The sequence below is a fragment of the Atta colombica genome, unplaced genomic scaffold (genome assembly GCF_001594045.1).
Source record: "Atta colombica isolate Treedump-2 unplaced genomic scaffold, Acol1.0 scaffold140, whole genome shotgun sequence".
Taxonomy (NCBI): domain Eukaryota; kingdom Metazoa; phylum Arthropoda; class Insecta; order Hymenoptera; family Formicidae; genus Atta; species Atta colombica.
The window spans coordinates 1,791,938-1,798,621 of record NW_017259229.1 but is presented as its reverse complement, the minus strand read 5'-3'; the positions used below and the strand labels follow the sequence as shown (position 1 = coordinate 1,798,621).

Below are 6,684 nucleotides of genomic sequence, written 5' to 3'. Positions count from 1 at the left end.
ATATATATATATATATATATATACATATACATTCAAACAAATATTTAAAATTCAGTAAATTTTTTTTCAGTGTAGAGGATTGAAAATACATTCTTTTAAAGTATGGTTTTTTTTCTTTAAGTTTCAGTTTTTTTCTACAAGCTATTGACAGCAAAAAATAACTATTTTTAAGTTATGTCGTTGTAGCAGCAAATAAGCGAATTTTATATTGCTAATTAGAGAAGAGATTACGAAGATTGGTATATTGAATCAACCAATGTATTGATCGAATTTCGAATGGCATGAGATCGTTTGCACCGAATGGTTGCGATCTCCAGAGAGTCATTAATTTCGTCAATGATATTATACGCACCCCTATGGATGCACCCCATACAAAATACGATCATGACTCACTATTTCGATCGCGCTAATATCCGGCTGGCTTCGTTGGCCGGAAGGGAATTTACGATAATGTAGCATTTACGATAATGTAGCAAACAATATTGCTTCGCAGTTGCAAAAGATTCAGGAAAAACTCGTTTGCATCAAGGCCATAAAGTGATGAATAATTATTTTTAATAGAGACACTTCATAGAGAGACAAAGATAGTGGACAAAAATGCAGATCTTTCTGTAAATCGATTTGTTAAAATATTTTTCATTTTATAATTTCTCTCCTAAATATTTTATTCTTTTTCAACTAATTTTCATAAAATTATCACATATTCTACATAAAATTAAATTGCACATTTACGAACATATTTAAAATCTTGTTTTCAAAGAAATTCAAGCTTCTATCTGCGACATCTTTTTTCCTTCACACTAAAAAAACGATTCTGCTGAAGTATTTAAAAATTTTTTTTAGCTAAATACAGATCTGAAAATAATTTTATTAGATTATCAAAATATATATTATACAGGATGCACAATATAATTGTTAGATCTATCTATATTCTATCAAAACTTTTTTCAGCGTTGCTCATTATGTTTTTTTATATAGTTATTTTAATAGTCCAATAAAATTATTTTCAGATATCTAGCTAAATTTTTAGATACTGCAGCAAAATCGTCCTTTTCGACTGAGAACACAACGCTCTTTGTTTCCGCGACCGATTCCATGCGTGAAAAAAAAGAGAGCAGAAAGGAGGTAGAAGGACGAGCGTAGGAAGACAATGGATCCTCGAGACATCGGATAGGCGGATTTCTACAGTGAAAAAAATAATGTTGTTTCAATAGCATTATTATTTTAATTGAAAATAATCTTGTTGATTTATATAACAACAATATTAATGAAACAAATAAAATTTTATTAAGATAAGAGCGTAAGTATTTTTTTCATTAATGGTGTCATTTAATTAACGAAATTATTTTCAATTAAGATAATGCTGTTGCTACATCATTTTTTTTCAGTGTATTCAAGACTCTGTTTCGCGATGTGACAGAAACGCGAAGATAAAACGATACGATTCTTCTCTGCGAGGATTTTTCCCAATGGTAAAACGAGAGACACAATATATCGTAATAATTGATTGCGAAGAAGATATAGTCACGTGGACGAGATGATGTTCTGAAGAAAATTATGCAAGCTCGCGATGGCGTCATTTATTAAAGGAATAATCGATTTAAATCGTATCTTTCAAATCCTTTAAAACTATTTACTTTACTAAATACATTTTTCTCGTAGAAGTAGAATTACAAAGATATGAATATTCTATATGAATTTCTAATTTGATGATATTATACAATAAAAATTAATACGTATTATTGATATAATTAATTAATATTTTCATATCTTGAAATGAATGTGTACATCTTTAATGAGATTTTCTGAGTAGGTATTTTATTCAGAGACTGATTTATGCGATGCTATGTTTTTTTTTATTTTAATTAATTTATATATGTTTTAAAAAGAGAACAACATCCATAAAAATATAAAATGATATAAGGTGACATAATTTCATATTTTTTAGGAAAAAATAGTTTTGAATAGACGTGGGCGCATGTATGCACCTACATAATATAACCGAGCGGCGTATTTCCTCAATTTCATTCAGGAACACGTTTATAAATACATTGCACGCGTCGATCGATTGAATCTTGCGGCGAAGGGTCGAGGACGCAAATATTATAAAAACATCGCTTTTTCTTTTCTATACGACAACCCTGTGTAAAGTCCCTCCAGGGTGAGTTTGTTGAAGGTCAAGGAATTACCGAACGATCGATCGCGATGGACAAAGACGAGGCATCTTGATAATTAACGCGATATCGCGAGGCATAATAGTGCAGCTAATAATACGCGGCTGAATTTTATCTCTCTGACCCAACCACGCAACCTTTCGCGAAAGGGCATTCATTATTACGGGGTGAATGAATCTGGCTAGTTATGACATTCGATAAAAATGATTACTGCGTCGCAGTTTGTTTCGTTAAAGCGCCACGTGCTTCAGAAACTTCAAAGAAAATAAAAATAATCTCGCATATAGAGCAATTAATTTTCTGTGCAAATGCATTAGATGTACAGAATCCAGGGAATTTGTTGCAATTAATTTCATTCATAATTATCGCACACATAAACGTTAATTTACTGTAATCTACACTGGGAAAAATGTTTTGATTGTTTCAACAAAATGAATTCAGTTCAATGAATTAAATCTCTGATTACTATAATTTAATTTCTGATTATGTCGATCAGAATATTTGATAGATTTAATTATAGGAGTAAATGTCCAACTATACTTTTCTGGTTGAATTTATCAGAATTACAATTAATACAACGAAACTTTTTCCAGTATACATTATATAGTTCGGTTACGATAAGCTATAACAGAAAATGTTTTAATAATAAATAATTTGCTATTAAAATGATAAATTCGCATTAAATTTCCAATCATTACTTTTTAATCGATGATAATGTTCCATTAATTAATTAATTAAAATATTAGTTCAATTAACACTAAATTAATATGATTCCTTATCCCCAATTAAAGTTGGCGTTATATTCCTACCATCTAATTGAACAGAAATTGAGTTAAGCGTAATTAATTGATTAACATTGATTCTTCAGTGAAAGGCAACATTCGGACAATCTTTTTTGACCTTCTCCGAGCAAATTAATATACAACGGGCAAACAATGAGGGTAGAGATCGGTCGAGCATGTACTTTTTTAGGTCAAAGGTCACACGCGAGTGAACCTAACGGTGACAACCAGGAGTTACACATCGCGTTCTTATAACCGTTAAAGATCTTTCAAAAATAACTTTTTAGAAAAAAACCTGTAAATTTTAAATATCTTAAAAAAATGAAATAGAAAGCAACATTTTTATCTATAAAATCAAAATAAATCAACTAATTAAATTATATAATTTGCAAAATTTCAAACTATTTTAATATTTGAAATATTATTCAACTAATGATGTGTTATTTGTCGAGTCAATTATTCGAATAAAGTAAATACGTGGAATTCTATAATTGTCTCATTGAAAAAAATTATTAAAAATGAATAAATCAGAAGATTCCGATTTTATTAATCCGGATGTACCTCAACTAGAATTTAGTAGATTTAGTAAATAGTTAATTAGAAAGTTCTAATTCGTCCAATTAATCCAACCAAACATTTTTCTCAGTACTGTAATTATATATGCAGAATGTATACGAAATTCAGTCTAGGACATTGAGTTTCGATTTCAAACTGCGATTCTTGCGTTTTTCAGGATTCGCGGAGAAAGGCTTCGCATTAGGGTCGCCTCTGTAGAAACGGATATTAGAAAACGGCTCTGTACAGCACGATCTGAAACCTCTGCATGATCGACGTCACGTCGACCTCGGAGCGACTGACAAATCACGTGCATCGATAACGCAGTATATCTCACGAGCACCATCAGCCTCGATTCTCTCGTCCAAGGATAGATATCCCTGAGACCTCGAGAGACAATCGCCGACCGACTGTCGCAGCTCTAAGCGAGAGTGCTCCGATTTTGTGAACCTACGCCCACCGCGAGTCAATCACGCTTTCGCTTAAAATTTACACCCACGTAAAAACAAAAACTAGCAAATCAGAAACTGATATTAAAATTTCTACACGCTCATTTAAAAGTTATAAACGCGAGAGTAATCTTCATGGTTTCATTAAAATTTAAAATTAAAATACTTATCCATTCAATTGAATTGACATAGTCAGTTGAGTATTTAACATCTGATAATCGAGAAAGTTTTGTAATAATAAAAATAATGTAATAATAAAAATAATATTGTCATTTAATTTAAAAGATTTTTATAAATACAAATTTCATTTAAATTATAAAATAATTATAAGAATTCGGCAATGTGGCTTTGAGTTCTATCTGCAATATAATATACGGAAAAAACGATTTTGTTAAAATATCTAAAAATTTACTGCATGGAAAGAATTGTTTTCTTAGAGTTTATCCTAAAAATATGGTATTTGTGGGACAACATAATATTTCGAAGAATTTTATGTAAATCTCTCTCATTCATTAATAAAGCTGCAATAAAATAAGTTTGATTAATTTTATTGAAGTGCATAGTAAAAATCTTTAAAATATTGTATCACAACTACCATATTTTCAGGGTAAATTTTCAGAGAAAATTCTTTCCGTGTATGTACGTTTTTTAATATTAGAGAAAGAGATTGATATTGCTGAAGTGTCTAAGTGTAGCAAGATTTAGATCTAAGATAACTTTGTTAGACCATCAAAATGATTATATAGGACACTCAAGCTAGTTGTTAGAATGTCAAAACTTTTTGCAACATTACTCCTAATGCTTGAAGATTCTATATAATCATTTGATGATTCAACAAAATTTTTTTCAGATCTGAATCTAATTACATTTTTAGACACTTCAGCAAAATTATTCTCTCTGCATAGTATTTATATTAAAAAATGTCATTTAATTTTTAAATATTATAGAATATTGGTCACTTTCTTCTTCGTCCATATTCAAAGAGAAAAAATTATGAAATGGTGTCGCTTATGAAAGTAAGTTCAGCACACAAGTCGGAAACGCTTTCCTCGATCAAGTCTAATATGATGATATTTTCGCACATCCTGACGTGCTATTCACCACTATACTTGCAACTCTCGTCGATAATAACGACGATCTTATTCTTTCCCCTTCGATCACAATTGCGTTCTCTGACTTCAATCGATAGAAAATCTAACCGGCCGGCGAGTAACATCGCGCTAATTGAAGTTTGCTCTTTAACATTCAAGCAGTCGTGCGAATTTCCATAAAATCAGCGTATAAATTCACGCTGTTTTTCATTTCATTGTACTTCAGTCGACATTGTAATCTCAATAAAAGCCTTACGAGACTTATACAAAGAAAGTAATCGTGGGGTTCGTTATTTAATGCGTTTTAATATACATATTATGGCGAAGCGAGAAGGCGTGAGCGAATTTAATTATAAATCGGAAATTCCCACCCTCGTCTAATTACTCTTACTTCCAATCATTATAGAATTTCAGTAATAACGCTTGGTGCTATTAAAAATATAATAAACTTTTTAAACAAAATAATTTAATAAAACATTTTTTTAAATAAAACTCATATCTAAATACGTGAATAGGTTCTTTTAATATTTCAAATAATTAAAAGAACAGAATAACAAATTTGCATCGATCAACAAATGCACAGAAAGGACGAATTTGTTGTAGTATCTAAAAATTTAGCTAAATGTAGATCTGAATATAATTTTGTTGAATTATTATCAAAGTAATACTCAAACTGATTGTTAGAATGTCATTTCTCGCAGCGTTGCTCATCATAATTGAGTTTTCTACACAATTATTTTGATAATCCAACAAAATCATTTTCAGATCTAGCTAAATTTTTAATTCACTTCAACAAAATTGTTCTCTCCGTGTGAACATTATCAAATTTTTTACTAATATTCGTCTTATTTCTCGACCAACTTCAGATGAGACTAATAGAATTTTAAATCGCATGCTTTATTCAGTGAACTTCAAACAAAATGTAAATTTGCTGTAAAAATTTCAAACATAGTATTCAACGCTAAAATTTCGAGATTTCGCGGAGAAAAATAACGCTCAATGAATTTCAAATAAAGATATAAAGAATCACATCGCTCGCTCACGCAATATTGCACCGCGCATTCACCGATCCATTATCACAACTCTCCGTTCTCCCTCGATTCACCCTTCGCCCAACTTCGCCCAGCTTCAAATTATTGCAAATCGAGCAACTTACCGGAAGAGCCGGCGCTCCCTGGCGTCCAATCGCTTCTGCTGCTCTCCGACGCAGAGAAATTACGATCGTACCACGCGAACGCGGAAGACCGCACCTGGCCGGACGCAAAATGCGGTGGCGAACCGTTCGTGACTCGGAGAAGCGCGGTCGGACAGCGGCCGATTACGTCCTAACGATCGCGAAGCTGCTACGAGACTGTACCGGAGAAACGCCGCGTCAATGAAAGCGCGTCGCGTCGCGTCGCGCCGCCCCGCGCAGCCGACGCTGGGTCGTCGCGCACCTTCGCACTGGCAACAGGCACAGCGTGACGTTTGCCCAATAATAGTGTAACAAAGTGGAGACAAAAGTATCTTCTCTACTCGCTTGCATTGTTAAAAATGTCATGAATTAATACTTTCAACTTACACAAGCTTAATTCAATTTCAATGAAACATTAAATTTAATTTATCCATAAAAGATATATTCGGGAAAAATTTT

General features: G+C 32.1%; 1 protein-coding gene across 1 annotated transcript in view; it reads right to left on the bottom strand.

The window, feature by feature from the left end:
- Positions 1 to 6,386, bottom strand: part of LOC108684809 — a 38,392-nt gene extending 32,006 nt beyond the window's left edge. The window contains exon 1 of the mRNA XM_018189304.1: positions 6,208 to 6,386. The gene's annotated coding sequence lies outside the window, so the exon portion shown is untranslated. The remainder of the gene's footprint in view (positions 1 to 6,207) is intronic.
- Positions 6,387 to 6,684: the final 298 nt, after the last annotated feature.